The sequence below is a fragment of the Callithrix jacchus genome, chromosome 7 (assembly GCF_049354715.1).
Source record: "Callithrix jacchus isolate 240 chromosome 7, calJac240_pri, whole genome shotgun sequence".
Classification (NCBI taxonomy): domain Eukaryota; kingdom Metazoa; phylum Chordata; class Mammalia; order Primates; family Cebidae; genus Callithrix; species Callithrix jacchus.
In genome coordinates this window covers 31,338,475-31,358,371 of record NC_133508.1, presented here as the reverse complement: position 1 = coordinate 31,358,371, position 19,897 = coordinate 31,338,475, and the positions used below count along the sequence as shown (strand labels likewise).

The following is a 19,897-nucleotide window of genomic DNA, read 5'->3' as shown; positions in this document are numbered from 1 at the left end:
TGATTTTATTTAAAAATCCCCAGTGGATTTTTTTTTTTTTTTTTTTTTTTTTTTTGCCATGTGTCTGATGGCACAGATACTGGAGCTCTTACAGAGCCTCTCACACAAACAGGCGGTAGGGATGTCACACATACAGTGAAATGCCCAGGGCCACGATGCTAAAGCAGAATCTGGGGGAAGAGGATGTGTCTTGGGATTCTCCCTATGGGTCTTCACAAACCCAAGATTGGAGGAAGGCTCCTTGTTCCTCCAAGCCAGGTCATGATGAATGACCTGCTCCCTGTGGTTTGATGTGGGTTAAGTTCAGCCCTAACAAGTCATCTTGGCCACCCCCTGCCTTCAGGAGGCTGCACATAAGTTTTTGATTGCAGGGGAGAGTCTGACCTATTTTTAAAGACCTGTTTCATCTGAGGACACAGATGAAAGATGCTGGTTTGTGACACTGCTTCCTGGCACTGTTTACAGCTGGCAGTGGAGAGAAGGACACAGTGATGAGGCTTGGCCTGGGTGTGTTATGCCCTAAGAGGGCACAGGATGGAGCAACCATCCTGGAGGGTGAGAGTGCCTGAGGGATAAGGAGGCTTTGGCCAGAATGGAAAGAAGGGAGTCCTGGTTTTGGAGGAAGGGAGGTTGCATTTTAGGCCAAGGGACGAGGGAATTTAGGGCATGGCGTGTTGGCTGGAGGCTGCAGCTGTTGGCTGCAGTTGGCTCCCCTTCTGGAGACTGGCAGAAGCCAACAGGAGCCTTAGCCATGATTTGAGGGTCTGTGCTTAATCTTGAAGGCCTTGGGAACCACTAATCAACTTAAACTGGGTAGTAACATCCAGGCCATTTTTTCCTCAACCTCTGTGTTGAGCTGCTCATCAACATAATGATGGCAACAGTCCTGTTGCAGCTCTCTGGCAGAACACCAAAACACAACCCCAGCAAAGAGAATTTTGTGGCTCCTCCAGTTTACCCCAGGACCAAGGAATTCAAGCCAGTATGTCCCCATGCAGAAGTTGATGTGTTTTTGGAGCCAGATGCATCTAGTCTAGAAAACTTAATGCCTTCTGAGGAGGCTGGGATGTTTCCACAGGGTTATTCAGACAGGTTCTATTAAATAGTATACTCATAAAGACATTAAGCTCATTTTAATGGGTTGGACCCTGGCCACCATCATCAGTGGCCTTGGTATTTATAGCTTCATGATGGTCTTTGGTACCAGGAAAGACGTTGAGACTAAGGCCAGGTCTGTGGGGCTGAGGCTGGAGAAGAGAGACAGAGACTTCCCTATGGATAGGTGGAGTAACTGCTCCACCATATACCTATTTGATTATTTCAGACGCACAAGAGGCCTCTCCTGCCTTCTCCATGACTGAACATCATTCCTGCAATTGTGAAATAAAGGCTTTGGCTTGGTTAAGGCTTATTTCCCTAATAAAGATCAAGTCCTAGGAGAAGTCTTTTCTTTACTCTCATGAGGTTTTACAGCTTGATATGAAAGAGTCTGTATGAGACTTCCAGGAAGAGCTTCCACACAGTGACTATAGAGAAAGGGTCGGGGTGCTGGATACGTGAGGGAAGCAAGTGGGTGTCTTAGTCCATTTTCTGCTGCTATAACAGTACCATAGGATGGGTAATTTATAAAGAAAATAAGTTTTTGACTGGTGCTTTGGGAGGCTGGGAAGTGCCCGCATTTGGTGAGGGTTATCCCATGGTGGAAAAGCAGAAGGCAGAGACGAGCACACAAGGCAGACAGAACAAGTCAATCTCATCAGGATCCCACTCCCAAGATAGCTAACTCATCCCAAGATGATAGTATTAATCCACTCATGATGGGGAAGCCCTCCTGAGCTATTTACCTCATAAAGGTGATTAAAGGCACCTTCTAATGCCATTGCAATGGAGATTAAGATTCTGACACATGAGCATGGGGAACACATTCAAACCACAGCAGTGGGAAAGAAGAAAGATATCTCCATCCGCTGCATTACTTGCTTGGGCTTGCTGATGCTAAGCTGTCTCTGTCCTCGGGCACAGTCAGAGGGGGATGCCCTCTAGGTTCTCTACTGGCCCTGTCTACACCACTGGCCCAGTTTACAAACCTTTAATTTGTTCTGAGGAAACCCAGTATATTCCTCAACTTAAGACCAGGGAAGTGGTCTGGATATATACATATACATATACACATATATATAGATACATATATGAATATATACATATATTAATGAATTGGGACATGTTCCTGTCAAACAGTGCTTTGCTTGGTGGAAATGTAGAGTCTTGGGTCATCCCACAAAGGCTTGACTGACCTGTGAGGTGGCTGGATACAGTGCAAGCCTTCCTCATAACTCATCTCTGTTCCCTTGGAGGTTGGGGACTCCCTGGAGAAAGCCTGGGCAATAGAGAAGTATGGAGAAATAAGGAGAGAGAAAAGGGCAGCTTGTAGGGCGTGTGTGTGTGTGTCTGTCTGTCTGTCATCTGTCACTATAGTTTTGTCTTCTCTAGAATGGATAATCATTAGCTGTTCAGTCTGGCCTCTTTCAGTTAGGTTTCATTCGTGTTGTTGCCTTTTCTTGTTGATGGTATTTTCTTCCAGTGGAAGGCTGTTTTCATCTCCATGGAAAACCGATTTAGTGTAGCCACTTTCAGAGATTTTCTTAGCTAGATCTTCTGGATAACTTGTTGCACCTTCTACATCAGAACTTGCTGCCTCTCCTTGCACTTTCATGTTATAGAGGTGACTTTTTTTGAAGGGAGGCCATAAAACACACCTTAACAATGGAAAAGAATAGAAATCATATAATGTCTGCTCTCAGGCCGGCCGCAGTGGAATTAAACTAGAAATCAGTATTAGAAAGATAACTGGAAAATCCAAAAACATATGGATATTGAACAACATACTTATAAATAACATGGTGGCTGGGCACAGTGGCTAATGCTTGTAATCTCAGCACTTTGGGAAGTCAAGGTGGGAGAATCGCTGGAGCCCAAAAAATTGAGATAAGCTTGGCAAGATGGTGAGACACTATTGCTACAAAAAAAGAAAAAGAAATTAGCCAGCCCGGTGGTATGTATCTGTAGTCCCAGCTACTTGGGAGGCTGAGGTGGGAGGAGCGTTTGAGCCCAGGAGTTTGAGGCTAAAATGAGCTATGATCATCCCACTGCATTCCAGTCTGGGTGACACAGAGAAACCCTGTCCCTATTTTTAAAATGAAATAAAATAATAAATAAATAAATCACATGGGTCAAAGAGTAAATCTCGAGAAATTTTGAAATATTAAAAATTTAATACAATTATTTCTAATTAATTGATTGTATTGTTGGAATCAAGTATATACTCCTGATTTTTCTGTCTGCTGGATCTGTGCATTGCTGATACAGGGATAAAGTCTCCAGCTATAATAGTGGATTCATTTATTTCTTCTTGCAGTCCTATCAGTTTTTGCCTCCGGTATTTTGCCTCTCTGTTGTTAGGCAATTCTCCAATTCTTCTTGGAGAATTTACCCCTTTATTATTTTGTAATGCCCTTGTCGCTGATAACTTTCCTGCTTCAAAGTCTGTTCTTACTTTCTTTTGACTAGTATTAGCATGGTATATTTTTCTTTATCCATTTACTATTGATTTGTATGTACCTTTATATGTAAAGTGTGTTTCTTATAGATGGCATAGTATCGGGTCTTATTGTTGGATCTATTCAGTCTGTCTTCTGATTGGTGCACTTAGAACACTGACATTCAAAGTAATGATTAATGTAGTTGTATTCATATCTATCATATTGGCTACGTTTTTATATTTGTCTGCCTTGTTTCTTGTTTCTCTTTTTGTCTTTCTTTTTCTGCTGTTTGTGGTTTTAAATGAGCATTTTATGTGACTCTGTTTTCTTTCCTTTGTTGGCATATTAGTTAGACATTTTTAAAACTTTTTTTAGTGGTTGGCATAGAGTTTGCAATGCACACTTATGACTAACTCAAGCTCAATTTTAAATAACACTATACTACTTCATGGCTAGGGTGAGTACCTTGTTATAACAAAGGTGTGAGCCACCTGCCTGGCCTCTCTGCTTTTAGGACATTGGATTCTCTTGGCTCTTCTTTTCTTTTTTTTTTTTCTTTTGAGATGGAGTTTCGCTCTTGTTACCCAGGCTGGAGTGCAATGGCACGATCTTGGCTCACCGCAACCTCCGCCTCCTGCGTTCAGGCAATTCTCCAGCCTCAGCCTCCTGAGTAGCTGGGATTACAGGCATGCGCCACCATGCCCAGCTAATTTTTTTTGTATTTTTAGTAGAGACGGGGTTTCACCATGTTGACCAGGATGGTCTCGATCTCTTGACCTCTTGATTCACCCGCCTCAGTCTCCCAAAATGCTGGGATTACAGGCTTGAGCCACCGCACCTGGCCTGGCTCTTCTTTTCTAGTTGGTTCAACTTTTAGTGTTTTGAGGAACTTCATACAGTTTTTTATAATGGCTGTTCTATACTGGTTTGTCAATTGTGTTTATCTTTTCAAAAAACCAACTCTTAGTTTTGTTGATCTTTTGTGTTGTTTTTCTAGTCTCTATTTCATTTGCTTCTGTTCTGGTCTGCATTATTTGTTTCCTTGTACTAACTTTTGACTTAGTTTATTATTTTTCTCTATTTCCCAGAGGTATGTTAGGCTGTTTATTTAACATCTTTATTTATTCTTAATGTAGGCATGTATTGCTATGAAATTTCCTCTTGGAACTGCTTTTGCTGCATTCTATAAGTTTCGGTTTATTGTGTTTCTATTTTCATTTGACTCTATATTTTTTAATTTCCTTTTTGTCACTGACCCATTTGTTCAGAAGCATATTATTTAATATCTGTATATTTGTAAATGCTCTGAAATTCCTCCTGTTATTGTTTTGTAGTTTTATACCATTGTGGCAAGAAAAGATACTTGATATGTTTCAGTCTTCTTAAATTTTCCAACATTGTCTTAGGTCTAACACATATAATCTATCCTGGAGAATGTTCCATGCATTTTCTGCATTCTAGCCTTGAGAAGAATATGTATTCTGTGGCTGTTGGAGAGAATGTCCTGCATATGTCTGTTAGGTTTACTTGAGCTAAAGTGTTGTTCAAGTTCGATGTTTCCTTATTAATTTTCTGTATGGATGATCTACCCATTGTTGAAAGTGTGGTACTGATGGTCCCTACTATTATTGTATTGCTGTCCAACTTTCCCTTCGGACATATTAATATTTGCTTTATATATTTAGGTGCTTTCATGTTAGGTGCACATATATTTATAATTGTTATAACGTCTTGATGAATTGATGCCTTTATTATTATGCCCCTTGTTGGATTTTTTTTTTTTTTTTACAGTTTTTAACTTAAAGTCTGTTTTGCTTGATATAAGCATAGTTACCCTTGATCTCATTTGGTTTCCCTTTCATGGAATATCTTTATCCTTCTCTTCCCTATGTGTGTTCTTAAAAAAGAGGTGAGTCTCTTGTAGATAGCATGTGGTTGAGTCTTGTTTTCTTTATTCATACAGTCACTCTATGTGATTGTGAATTGTATCCCTTTACATTCAAAGTTGCAACTGATAGGTAAGGACCTACTACTAATGTTCTGTTAATTGTTTTCTAGCTGGTTTGTATATTCTTTGTTTCTTTCTTCCTCACTTGATGTGTTTCTTTGTTACTTGATGGTTTTGCTTAGTGATATGCTTTGAATACTTTTCTTTCTTCTTCTTCTTCTTTTTTTTTTTTTTTTTTGAGACAGTCTCATTCTTGTCACCAAGCCTCACTGCAACCTCTGCCTCCCAGGTTCAAGAGATTGTTGTGCCTCAACGTCCTGAGTAGCTGGATTTACAAGTGCCTGCCACCATGCCTGGCTGATTGTTGTATTTTTAGTAGAGATGAGGTTTCAGCATGCTGGCCAGGCTGGTCTCAAACTCCTGACCTTGGCCTCCCAAAGTGCTGGGATTACAGGCATGAGCCATCATGCCTGACCTTATTTTATTCTATTTTTGTTTTGTGCATTTATTTCAATTTTTTCCTTTGTGGTCACCATGAGACTTACATAAACATCATATACTTACAACAGTCTATTTCAAACTTATAACAAGTTAACTTTGCATACAACAACTCTATCCTTTTTTTCTCCCACATTATCAGAATTTGTATCATTTTGTAATATGTATCCCTTGACTATTTCTTTTAGCTGCAGTTGTTATTAATAGTTTCGTTTTTAACTCTCATACTGGGAATAAAATTGCCTTATATAACACAATTACAGCCCTAGAATATTCTGAATATGGCTCTTTATTGCTTATATTATACAATCTGTATTACCTACTATTGAGTTTTGTGTGTTCATAAGTTTGGTTTTTAATTATCGGCCTTTGTTTCAGTTTAAAGAACTCTAGCAATTCCTGTAAGACAGGTTTAGTGGTGATGAACTTCTTTAGCTTTTGTTGGTCTGGGAAAGTTTTTCTTTCTCCCTCATTTCTCAAAGACAACTTTGTAGGTAAAGTATTCACAGTTTTCCTTCTCCTTTTTCTTCAGCACTTTGAAAATATCATCCCACTGCTTCTAGGCCTGATGAGTTTCTGTTGAGAAATCCACTGATGTGTTTCTTCTTATCTCTTGCTGCTCTCAGATTTTTTCTTGGTCTTTGATTTTTAATCATTTGATGATTATATGTTGGGAAGTCCTCTCTATTTCAACTTGATTTGCGACCTCTGTGCTTCCTATATCTGAATATTGGCATCTTTCCCCAGATTAGGGAAGTGTTTAGCTAGCATTGCATTAAATATCCTTTCTGGCTCTTTTTATTCTCCTTCTCAAATTCCTATGATGCAAAGGTTAGGTCTCTTGATGGTGTCCCGTAATTCCCATAGGCTTTCTTCATTCTTTTTTATTCCTTTTCTTTTTGCTCCTCTCATTGGATAATTTCAAATGTTCTGTCTTTAAGCTTACCTGATATTTTCTTCTGCTTCATCAATCATCCTGTTGAAGATTTCTATTGCATTTTTCAGTTCAGTCATTATATTCTTAATCTCTAGGACTTCTGTATGTTTTTATTTCTTTGTGAAACTTCTAATTTTGTTTTTGTTTTTGTGAAATAGAGTCTCACTCTATCACCCAGGCTGGAGGGCAGTGGTACAATCTCTGCTAACTGCAACTTCCACCTCCTGGGTTCAAGTAGTTCTTCTGCCTCAGTCTCCTGAGTAGTTGGGATTACAGGCACACACCACCACACCCAGCTAATTTTTGTACTTTTAGTTGAGACGGGATTTCATCATGTTGGTAAGGCTGATCTCAAACTCCTGACCTCGTGATCCACCCACCTGTCAGCCTCCCAAAGTACTGGGATTACAAGGGTGAGCCACCATGCCTGGCAAACTTCTAATTTTGATCATGTATTGTTTTCCAAATGTTATTTAATTTTTTATCTGTATATTCTTGTAGTTCACCACACTTTTTAAGAGGGTTATTTTGAGTTCTTTGTAATTTCAAATATCTCCATTTCCTTAGGATCCATTGTTAGAGTTTTTACATTTCTATTGCAGGAGTCATATTTCCTGAGTCTTTGTAATCCTTATGTTCTTATATTAGTGTCTGCATTTGAAAAGACAGGTGTTCCTTGGCAGGGGTAGACCTTCACTATTTAGTCTAACCTGTGATTCTGGCTGGGCCAGTTGGTAATAACTGTGGGCTTGCTTTTGTATTCTCTAGATGGGTGGGCCACTGCCTTTTCTCTGAGTTTAGTTGGGGCAGCCAGCTGGGCTCTGCTATCTGACAAGACCACTGGCCGAGCTCTGCAATCAGGCAGATGTACTCATTGGGCACTGCAATCACCTCTGATCAGGCCTAGGGCCTTAGGGTGTGTTCCCTGGCCAGGTGGTGATAGGCTATTTGAGTTCTGCAGTTGCACAGGATTGCAGAAGGGGCCCTGAGGTTAAGTGAAGTTGTTGCTTAAGGTGGAAAGCTCCAATTGCTATTTCAGTATAAAAGCATGGTTGAGGTTTTCCTCCCTCCTTAGGTGGGAGGCTTGGGTGGGCATTTAAATTGAGTCAAGTGCTGTTTAAACTTCTGAATGTGGCCAAATTAGCCCCTGCACTTTACCAAAATGTGCGGTAGTGGTCATGTCTTTGTGTGGGGTCTTGCAGTGGTCTTTGAGGTCCCACTAAGGACTGTTTAAACTCCCATGTGTGCGGAACTAGCCCCTCTTTATTGTAAAAATGCAGTGACAGGTATCTTTCTCACTAAATCAGGCTTTGGGGAAGGATCTGAAGCTGGTTCTGAAGGCTGGCTGTCTAGGGATTCAAGTCAAGTAGAACTTCCCATCGCTTCTGGAATGTCCAGCTTGGCTTTGCAGATGGACTCTGCTGTTAGCTAGTACCTCTGACTGGGGACCACCATTAGCAGGTACAACACAGACCTACCACTAAGATCTACAAGCTGACTGTTGTGGGCTCAACCTCCTTGCTTTGTTTCTTTCTAACCCCAGGTTTTCTAGTCATGTTGTTTCCTCCCATATTCTCCGTGGTGTGAGACCAAAATGAGATTCCTAAGAAGTGTCTTGGAATGCTAGAGAAGCCAGCTGTCTACCTCCAGTTCTCTTTTTCTACTGTATAAACGATGAGCCTGGGAAATCCTCTCTGTGTGGTACTGTGCAAACTTGAGGGAGGGAGAAGGGTGAAGTGGTCAAGGAGAAACCATTTCTTTTACCCTTCTAATGCAGTTTTTATTTAGCTCTGTGGTCCCTGTAGGTGGCTCAGGCTTATTCCCAAGTTTAGGAATTTTCACTGATATTCTTATCTGTGAATAATGCTAGTTGGACTTGCTGTGAAGGGTAGTGAAGCCTGGGATGTCCTATTTCACCATCTTGCTCTGTTGCTATTAATATTTTGAACTGACTGTCATCTATTAGACCAATTAAGAGTAAGAAAATATTTTTTTCAATTTTACCTTCACTTATTCTTTCTTTGATGTTCTTCCTTTCTTTATGTAGAACCACTTCTGACCTATATTATTTTTTTTCTCTCTAAAAAAACTTCTTTTAACATTTCTTGCTAGGCATGTCTACTGACAACAAATTCCTTTAATTTTGGTTTGTCTGAGAAAGTCTGTTTTTCTCCTGCATCTTAGAAGAATAATTTTATGGGGCATAGAATTCTGTGTTGGTGTTTTATCCTCTTTCAATATTTAAAATGTTTTATTCTACTCTTTTTATTTGCATGGCTCTGAAGAGGAGTTAGATGTGATTCTTATTTTTGCTCTTCTAGAAGTATAGTGTTTTTCCTCTTTGGCTTGCTTTAGGACTTTTAATTTTAATTTTCTGTAGTTTGAAGATGATATGCCTAGGTCTAGAGTTTTTAAAAATATTTATTCTGCTTGGTGTTCTCTGAGTTTCCTGAATATGTAGTTTGGTGTCCAACATTAATTGGGGGAAATTCTTTGTCATTATTGTTTGAAGTATTTCTTTGATTCCTTTCTTTCTTCTCCTTCTGATATTCCCATTATGCAGATATTTTACCTTTTGTAGTTGCCCCACAGTTCTTGGATATTCTTTTTGCCCCACAGTTCTTGGATATTCTTTTCTGTTTTTCCTTAGTTTTTATCTCTTTTTCAGTTTTAGGGGTTTTTATTGAGATATCTTTATGATCCAATTTTTTTTTCTCAGCCATGTCTAGTCTACAAATAAGCCCCTAAAAGGCATTCTTCATGTTTATTACAGTAGTTTTGATCTCTAGCTCTTCTTTGTAGTTCTTTCTTAGAATTTTGATCTCTCTGCCTAATTAATCATCTTTCCTTGCATGTGGCTTACTTTATTCATTAAAGCTGTTAGCATATTAATCATAGTTGCTTTCAATTCCTGATCAGATAATTTCAACATCTGTGTCTACCATGTTTGGTTCTGACTCTTACTGTGTCTCTTCAAGCTGCTTTTGTATTTTGTTTTTCTCTTTGAGACACAGTCTTGTGTTGCCCAGGCTAGAGTGCAATGGCATAAGCTTGGCTCACTGCAACCTCTGCCTCCCAGGTTTAAGTGATTCTCCTGCCTCAGCCTCCTGAGTAGCTGGGACTACAGGAGTACCACCATGCAAGGTTAATTCTTGTATTTTTAGTAGAGACAGGGTTTTACTATGTTGTCCAGGTTGGTCTCCAACTCCTGGCTTCAGGTGATCCACCCACCTCAGTCTCCTGAAATGCTGGCGTGAGCCACCGCACCCAGCCAACCTATGTTTTTACCTTTTATTATGCCTTGTAATTTTTCTTGATTGCTGAATTATAATATACTGGATGAAAAAGAAGTACGTAAATAGGCCTTGTAATATGGTGGCAGAGGGGAGAAATATTTCATAGTCCTGTGACTTGGTCTCAGTCTTTCGGTGAGCCTATGTCACTGGACTTTGAAATTCACACAATTTCTTGGTTCTTTTCCCATCAACTTGGGATGGATAGAGTAGGCCGAGATTGGGTATTTCTCTTTCCCTTGGTTACTCATGCTCTGGTAAAATCCCAGCAGGTTAGAGTGTGGTTGACCACTTTCTCCAGAGGGCAGACCTTATTAAGAAAGGAAGGTCCTGTTACATTTCAGAATGGTTCCTTTGCCCCTTTCCCCACTGGAAGCACAAGGGGATCTTTCTCTGATACTCACCTGAGAATGTGGTCAAGCTTCTGGAAGTAAAACTCACAAAAGTGTGAGGGCCCTTCTGTAACTGGATCTCCTGGAGTGTTCAATTCTCTGACTTGCCCACACTGAGCCCCCAGCAGTTCATCAATTGCAGTTCAGGTGTTGCTACCCTAACATTGGTTCCCATGGAGGTTTCTGGTCTGGTATATTGTGATTCTCTATATCTGTACACATGTCTCTCCAATTCTGGGGGCAGTGGTTTACTCTCAGTTATTAATAATAATCTATGAGAGTTATTGATTTTTCACCTAGTTCAGTTTTTTGCTTGTTGTTAGGATGAAGTGGTGACTTCTAAGTTCCTTACATGTGGAGGTGAAAACTGAAAGTTCCCTGCTGACTTTTCTAGGTAGATTATCAAATCTGCAAATAAGGACAATTTTATCTTTTTTACTTAAAATTCTTCTAGCCCATATTTTCTTTTCCTGTTTCATAGTGATTGCCAGTACTTCCAGATTTATATTAAGTACTAATGGCAATGCTAGTCATTTCTGATCACGAAGGAAATATTTGGGTTTTCCTATTAAGTGTGATCTTTTTGTTGACTAAGTATGTTTATTTTTTGGTATATAGTTTTTATCACTACACAAAAATACTCATATTTCAAGCTTTGAGATTTTTAAAAAATAAAAATCAATAGATGTTGAATGTTATCTAGTACTATTCTGCATACGTTACCATAATCACATGAATTTTCTCCTTTAGTTCTTACTAAGAACTTATATATGACTGCTTTGATGATGCTGAATTATGCTTGAATTTTCAGGATAAACCCTTCTTTATGATGTAGCAATATCATCAATAACCAATAATCATCAATAGTTATTGTTTAGCTAATGCTTTGCTTAGGGTTCATAAGTAAAACTATGAATTTTCTTATACTCGTATTTTCAGAATCAAGCATACAAGAGAAATTATGTTTTTCTCTTGTATGTTTGGTAGGATGCACCCATAAGACCCTTTGGGTTTGGGTCCCTTTGGAAACTTTAATTCCCCAAATAATTATTGTTCTGTTTAATATTTCCCTATCTTCCTGTGTCATTTTCTTGCATTATATATTTTTTGCCTCCTCTTTGATTTTCCTGTGCAGATGTGCCAGTGGTTTGTCTGCTTCGACAGATTTGTCTCAGAATATATTTCCACTGGTCAAAGCAGATCCAATGTTCTTTTTGTTTTCTTACTTATTTTTGAGACAGAAAAAATAAATAACTGTTTTTCTCTGTTGCCCATGTAGGAGTGCAGCAGCATGATCTTGGCTCACTGCAACTTCTGCCTCCCAGGTTCAAGTGATTCTACATCCTCAGCCTCCCAAGTAGCTTGGATTATAGGTGTCCACCACCAGGCCTGGCTAATGTTTGTATTTTTAGTAGACACAGGGTTTTACCATGATGGCCAGGCTGGTCTTGAACTCCTGACCTCAAATGATTTACCTGCTTTGGCCTCCCAAAGTGCTGGGATTGCAGGCATGAGCCACCATGACCAGCCCAATGCGCTTTAAAAATCAGCAAAACTTAGCTGGGCGTGGTGGCTCACACCTGTAATCCTAGCACTTTGGGAGACCAAGGCAGGCAGATAACGAGGTCAAGAGATCAAGACCATCCTGGCCAACATGGTGAAACCTCGTCTCTACTAAAAATACAAAAGTTAGATGGGTGTCGTGGCGCACTCCTGCAGTCCCGGCTACTTGGGAGGCTGAGGCAGGAGCATCACTTGAACCCTGGAGGTGGAGGTTGCAGTGAGCCGAGATTGCACCATTGCATTCCAGCCTGGGCAGCAAGAGTGAAAAAAAAAAAAAAGAAAAAAAAATCAGCACAACTTTTCCATCTATTTAGTAGTTGCTTATTCTCTTTTCAGGTTTTTGGGGGGGAAGATTTCTAAAGTAGACAGCTTCTTGGGAGTTCTATTAAAGGGGTTCAAGTATATATATTAAATGTAATTTCATATACTATGTATATGATAGATAGTAAAGACAACCAGATTCATTATCTTTGGGAGATTAGGGTCCAGAGGAAATCAGGCTACTATTAACCACACAAGCACAAAAATTACAACCGTTACGCATTCTAAAAAGAAATAAGGAAACTCTAAGAGAGATGATAAAAGAAGCACTCCCTCCATTGTGACAAGGAAGGTTTCTCTGAGTAAGTGATAGGAGTTAACCTGGTGAGGAGGAGAAGGAACAATATTTTATATAGAGGAAAAGGAATAAATAACGCTCCTGGGGGTCAGGGAGCCAGTGTGACTGAGTGAAGAGACAGTGAAAAAAAAATACATTCAGGGATTTTTGTGATTTATAAAGAAAAAAGGTTTATTTGGCTTATGTTTCTGCAGGATGTATAAGAAGCATCCTGCTGTCATCTGCTTGGTGTCCTCAGGAAGCTTTTACTCATGCCAGAAGGCAAGGGGAGGCAAGCCTGTCACATGGCAAGGGGTGGATACCATGCTCTTTTGGGTCTCTCTTTGATATTAGTCTGACACAGTGGAGTCAGTTGTATGTTTAGATGGAGAATGGTTGGGGAAAAGTGTTAAGTTATAAACTAAAAGAGATAAGTATTAATACTGGAAAAGCAAAATGTCAAATTGAAAGATATAAATCTTATTTGCATTCTAAGAAGAACAGTTGCAAGGACATATTTTAGTCATTGAAGATACTTTCAGGAAACACTTCTCTCTAACTCACTACAAGTACCATAACAAATGTTGGTGTATTAGTCCATTTTGTGTATAAAATACCGATATGACATGGTTTGGCTGTGTCCCCACCCAAATCTCATCTTGAATTCCCACATGTTGTGGGAGGGACCTGATGGGAGGTAATTGTTTCATGGGGGCAGGTCTTTCCTGTGCTGTTCTTATGGTAGTGAATAAGTTTCATGAGATCTGATGGTTTTTAAAAGGGGTGTTTCCCTACACAGGTTCTCTTCTCTTGTCTGCTGCCATGTGAGACATGACTTTCACCTTCCACCATGATTGTGAGGTCTTCCCAGCCACATGGAACTGTAAGTTGATTATACTTCTTTCTTTTGCAAATTGCCCAGTCTTAGGAATGTCTATATCAGTATCATGAAAATGGACCATACTTGAGAATGGATGATTTATAAAGAAAAAGGTTTATTTGGCTTGTGTTTCTGCAGGATGTATAAGAAGCATCCTGCTGTCATCTGCTTGGTGTCCTCAGGAAGCTCTTACTCATGCCAGAAGGCAAGGGGAGGCAAGCCTGTCACATGGCAAGGGGTGGATACCATGCTCTTTTAAACAGTCAACTCTCATGTGAACTAATAGAGCAAGAATTCACTCATTACCATGGGGACAGCACCAAGCCATTCATGAGAGACCCCCACCCTCATCATTCAAACGCCTCTCACTTGGCTCCACCTCCAACACTGGGGATCAAATTTCAACATGGGATTTGGAGGGGACAAATATTCAAACCATATCAGTTGACTTTGGAACAATTTGAAATTGTTCCTACAATGATTTGAATAGGCCCAAAATGTTGAAGTGCAAAATTAAAAATAATTTAAATGTAAATTAATCCCTTGAGATCATATAATCCAAGGGAGAATCTACAAACATTAGATTTGCTTAAAAGCACAAACTCAGCAGCAATGTTTGCTGCTGCAGCACTTTGATCTACTTAGGAAGTGACAGGTGTGCATTGGTACTTGAGTCTGCACTGTGCTACATACCAGCATTTTGGTTTCAAGAAAATAGCCACAAGCACTAAATATCTCTTGAAGTGAACAAAACTAAGGATTGCTTAAAGTTTATAAACTGTAGCTGTATAGTGTACAAGTGTACCAAAGATGTGAGTGTAACTTACAAATTTGAATCACAAAAGAACCAAGAATTTGAGGGGATGCGATTTACCATATCTGTTCCTTAGAAGTTGATGCAGAAGAATTTGTTCATCCTCATAAGGTTTTAATAGATTCTTTCCACGACACTTACTGCAAACTAGAACATTAAGCATAACAGAAGCCTTATTATGACTATGGATTTAGTAATGTGGCAAACAAATAGCCTTGGATATAAAATTTGAGATTACTTCATTTGTTCTTGCAACATATGGAATTTTTCTTGCCAAGTCATTACACATGCAGTATGCCTTTCTAATTAAAACTAATGATTCCCATTGTCACCATTTATTCCATCATTTACTGGTGCAGAAACCTTCATAGCATATAATAAAGTGCAAATATCATAGTCTGCATACAGCTCCTTCATTACCTTTCTTCTTGGCCTTGCTCCCCTTCTGGCATCTGTAGAAACCTAGTAGATAAACAGTCTGCATGCTCTTCCCTGAAGGTGCCTTGTACCTTCCTGCCTCTCTAGTGTATGGAATGTTGCCTGGAAAGTCCTTCTGTTTCTTTATTTAATCTTGGCCTCCTGAAATCCTTACAATTCTTTAAGACTCAGCTCAGAAGTGCCATGCCTCTGGAAGTTTTACCTGTTCTTCCTAAAGACATGAACCCAAACTGGGTTCCACAGAACCACAGATCACATGATCGCACAAGGACTGTGCCTCCTGGAGTGTCACAAAACAGAACTAGCCCCTTAAATGCCCAGAGAACTCTTACAGTAAATGCCTGTTGATATTTTTTGGTTCATCCATTCCAAAATGTATTTGACTATGGAATTCTGCTTTTTGTTTTTCTTCAAAGAACACCCATGTATATCCCAGAAAGCATATTCTGAGAAGTGTTTCCCTGCCTCACTGTGTTGCCTCATCTCACATTTTTACGTACCCATTTAGTCAACAAATGTTTGTTGACGTCTGCCAGATATTGAGGAGAATTAAAAAATGATTCAGACTTAGAGCCTTCAGAGAAGTTTCCAGTCCAGTGGGGGGAATAAGACAGTAATGGCAGCTTAAGGTGAGAGAGGTGCTGAAGAGGCACTATGGGGGCTCAGGAAAAAGAAAACATGATTTCAACTCAGAGGAATGTGTTAGTAAGGTCCTTCAAGAAGCAGACTCTGAGACAGAATAAAATGTGCAGGGATTCGATCAGGAAGTACAGCTGCAGAGAAATGGGGGTGTATTAGTCCATTTTCACTCTGCTATAAAGAAATACCTGATACTTGGTAATTTATAAAGAAAAGAGGTTAAATTGATTCATGGTTCTGTAGGCTATACAACAAGCATGGTAGCATCTGCTTCTGGGGAGGCCTAAGGGAGCTTTTACTCATAGGAGAAGGCAAAGCCTGAGAAGGTGTCTTACAGTGTCAGTGACTTTACAGCTTGTGGTCTGAAGGACAGTAGCCCTCTTCTCACAACTCCACTAGTCACTGCCTCAGTGGAGACTTTGTGTGGGGGCTTCAACCCATATTTCCCCTTCACATTGCTCTAGTAGAGGTTCTCCATGAGTGCTCCTCCCCTGCAGCAGGCTTCTGCCTGGGCATTCAGGCTTTGCCATACACCCTCTGAAATCTAAGTAAAGGCTCCCAAGCCTCAACTTTTGCACTCTGCATACCCACAGGCTTCACATCACATGGAAGCTGCCAAAGCTTACAATTTGTACCCTCTGAAGCAGTGGCCAGAACTGTATCTGGGCCCCTTTGAGCCAAGGCTGGAGCTGGAGTGGCTGGGATGCAGGGAGCAGTGTCCTGAGTCTGTGCAGGGTGGCAGGGCCCTAGGCCTGGCCCACAAAACCATTCTTCCCTCCAATGCCTCTGGGCCTGTGATGGGAGGAGCTGCTTTGAAGGTCTCTGAAATACCTTCAAGTTCTTTTCCCTATTGTCTTAGATTGATATGGTTTAGCTTTGTGTACCCACCCAAATCTCATCTTGTAGCTCTCATAATTTTCACATGTTGTAGGAAGAACCCAATAGGGGATAATTGAATCATGGGGGTAGGTCTTCTCTTGCTGTTCTTGTGACAGTGAATAAGTCTCACAAAATCCAATAGTTTTTAAAAATGGGAGTTTCCCTGAACAAGCTCTTCTTTTGTCTGCTGCCATGTGAGACATGCCTTTCACTTCCTGCCATGATTGTGAGGCCTGCCCAGTCAGGTGGAACTTTAAGTCCACCTTTCTTTTGAAAATTGCCCCGTCTTGAGTATGACTTTATCAGCAGCATGAAAATGGATGAATACAACAAATTGGTACCTGAAAAGTGAGGCATTGCTGAAAAGATACCCCAAAATTTGGAAGCAACTTTGGCATTGGGTAACAGAGAGGTTAGAACAGTTTGGAGGGCTCAGAAGAAGACAGGAAAATGTGGGAAAGTTTGATACTTCCTAGAGACTTGTTGATTGGCTTTGACAAAAATGCTGATACTGATATGAACAATAAGGCCCAGGCTGAGGTGGTCTCAGATGGAGATGAGGAACTGGAGTAGAGGTGACTGGACAATGTGATAGAAAATAAAATCCCATTTTCTGAGGGGAAATTCAAGCCAGCTGCAGAAGTTTGCAGAAGTAACAAGGAGCCAAATGTTACTCCCTAAGACAATAGGAAAGATATCTCTAGGGTATGCAGAGGTCTTCGTGACCACCTCTCCTATCACAGGCCTGGAGGCCTGGGAGAAAATGGTTTCGTGGGCTGTACCCAGGGTCCCTGTTCTGTTTGCAGCCTAGAGACTTGGTATCCTGCATCCTAGCTATTCCAGCCTTGGCTAAAAAGGGGTCAATGTAGAGCTGGGGCCATGGCTTCAAAGGGTGTAAGCCCCAAGCCTTGGCAGCTTCCATGTGGTGTTGAGCCTTGCAAGTGCACAGAAGTTAAGAATTAAGGTTTGGGAACCTCTGCCTAGATTTCAGAGGATGTATGGAAATGCCTGGATGTCCAGGCAGAAGTTCATTGCAGGGGCAGAGCCCTCAGGGAGAACCTCTGCTAGGACAGTGCAGAAGGGAAATGTGGAGTCAGGTCCTCCACACAGAGTCCTTTCCAGGGCACCACCTACTGGAGCTGTGAGAAGAGAGCCACCATCCTCCAGATCCCAGAATGGTAGATCCACTGACAGCTTGTACTGTACACCTGGAAAAGCTGCACTTAATGCTAGCCTGTGAAAGCAGCTAGGAAGGAGGCTGAACCCTGCAAAGCCACAGGGCTGGAGCAGCCCAAGACCATAGGAACCCACCTCTTGCATCAGTGTTAGTCTGGATGTGAGACATGGAGGCAAAGGAGATCATTCTGGAGCTTTAAGATTTGACTGCCTTGCTAGATTTTGGACTTGCATGGGACCTTAGCTCTTTTGTTTTGGCCAATTTCCCCCATTTGAAACAGCTGTATTTACCTAATGCCTGTACCTCTATCGTATTTAGGAAGTAACTAACTTGCTTTTGATTTTACAGGTTCATAGATGGAAGGGAGAAGGGACTTGCTTTGTCTCAGATGAGACTTTGGACTGTGGGCTTTTGAGTTAATGCTGAAATGAGTTAAGACTTTGGGAATGATTGAGAAGGCATGACTGGTTTTGAAATATGATATTGGTTTTGAATTTGACATTTTATAGGGGCTGGGTGGACTAATATGGTTTGGTTCAGTGTCCCCACCCAAATCTTATCTTGTAGCTCTCATACTTACCATGTGCTGTGGGAGGGACCTGGTGGGAGATAATTGAATCATGGAGGCAGGTCTTTCCAGTGCAGTTCTGGTGATAGCGAATAGGTCTCACTAAATATGATTTTAAAACATGAGAGTTTTCCTACACAAGCTCTTCTCTTGTCTGTTGCCATGTGAGACGTGTCTTTTACCTCCCACCATGATTGTGAGACTTCCCCAGCCATGTGGGACTGTAAGTCAAATAAACCTCTTTCTTTTATAAATTGCCCAGTTTCAGGTACATCTTTATCAGCAGCATGAAAACAGACTAATACCTGGATATTAGCACTTGGCTCCTTTTTATTTATGCAAATTTCTGCAGCTGGCTTAAATTCATCTCTTGAAAATGAGATTTTCTTTTCTGCCACATGGTCAGGCTGCAAATTTTCCAAACTTCTATTCTCGGCTTCATTTTAAATGTAAATTTTATTTTAGGTCATGTTTTTGCTCACATATAGGAATATAGGCTGTTAGAAGTAGCCAGGTCACATTTTGAAGGCCTTGCTACTTAGAAATTTCTTCCATCAAATGCCCTAAATCATCACTCTCAAGTTCAGAGTTCCACAGATCTTTAGGGCAGGGGCACAATTCCTCCAAATTCTTTACTAAAGCATAACAAAAGTGACCTTTGCTCCAGTTCCTAGTAAGTTCCTGATTTCCATCTGAGACCTCCTCATCCTGGACTTTGCTGTCTATATCACTATCCATATTTTGGTCAAAACCATTCCACAAGTCTCTAGGAAGTTCCAAGCCTCCCCTCATCCTCCAGCCTTCTGAGCCCTCCAAATATTTCCAGCCTTTGTGTGTTACCCAGTTTGAAAGTTGCTTCCACATTTTCAGGTCTCTTTATAACAATGCCCCTCTCCCAGTACCCATCGTTTGTATTAGTTCATTCTTGCACTGCTATAAAGAAATGCCTGAGATGGGGCAATTTGTAAAGAAGAGAGGTTTAATTGGCTCACAGTTCTGCAGGTTGTGCAGGAATCATGGTGGCATTTGCTTCTGGGGAGGCCTCAGGAAACTTTAACTCATGGAATAAGGCAAAGCATGAGTGGGTATCTTACATGCAGGGGCAAGATCAAAGCTTGGGAAGGTGTTACACACTTTTAAACAATCAGATCTCATGATTACTCTGTCACGAAACAGCACGAAGGGATGGTGCTAAACCATTCACGAAGGATCCACCCCATGATTCAATCACCTTGCACCAGGCCCCACCTTCAACATGGGAAATTATAATTTGACATGAAATTTAGGTGGAGACACAGATCCAAACCAGGGAGGAAGCTGAGCAAGCCTGGGACAGCCATAGAGCCACCATGCAAGCCTGATCTTGAGTGAAGGAAAGAGGAGGAGGTTAGGTGAAAGTGTGTGCAGCCCAAGGAAGACTCAGCAAGGCTATCAAGAGTTCTTGAGCCAAACTCAATGTCAGAGTTGACTTGAGCCTCCCAGTATTGAGCCTGCCTTAGCCTGTCACACTGGGAGCAGCCTGTGGGTAGCCTAGCCTCATTGCAAATATAGCAGTGAAATCGTGAGTGAAGCTGTGGGTCTGTCATGGCAGGTAAATGAGGTGCGTTACTTGGCCATTTCACAGAATAGGGTAGACTTTGTGTAGAAGCTGGCATTGGTGTTTGATCTTTGTGTATCATGAGAACATAGGGATGAGAGAGGAGTGTTTCAGGAGCTTTTATCAAGGCTTCACTA

At 40.8% G+C, this 19,897-nt stretch overlaps 1 long non-coding RNA gene across 1 annotated transcript in view; it reads left to right on the top strand.

Moving 5' to 3' along the window:
- Window positions 1–19,897, top strand: part of LOC128932561 (uncharacterized) — a 124,338-nt gene that overhangs the window by 28,197 nt on the left and 76,244 nt on the right. Inside the window, exon 3 of the long non-coding RNA XR_008482525.2 lies at window positions 13,568–13,651. This is a non-coding gene — a long non-coding RNA (uncharacterized LOC128932561). The remainder of the gene's footprint in view (window positions 1–13,567; window positions 13,652–19,897) is intronic.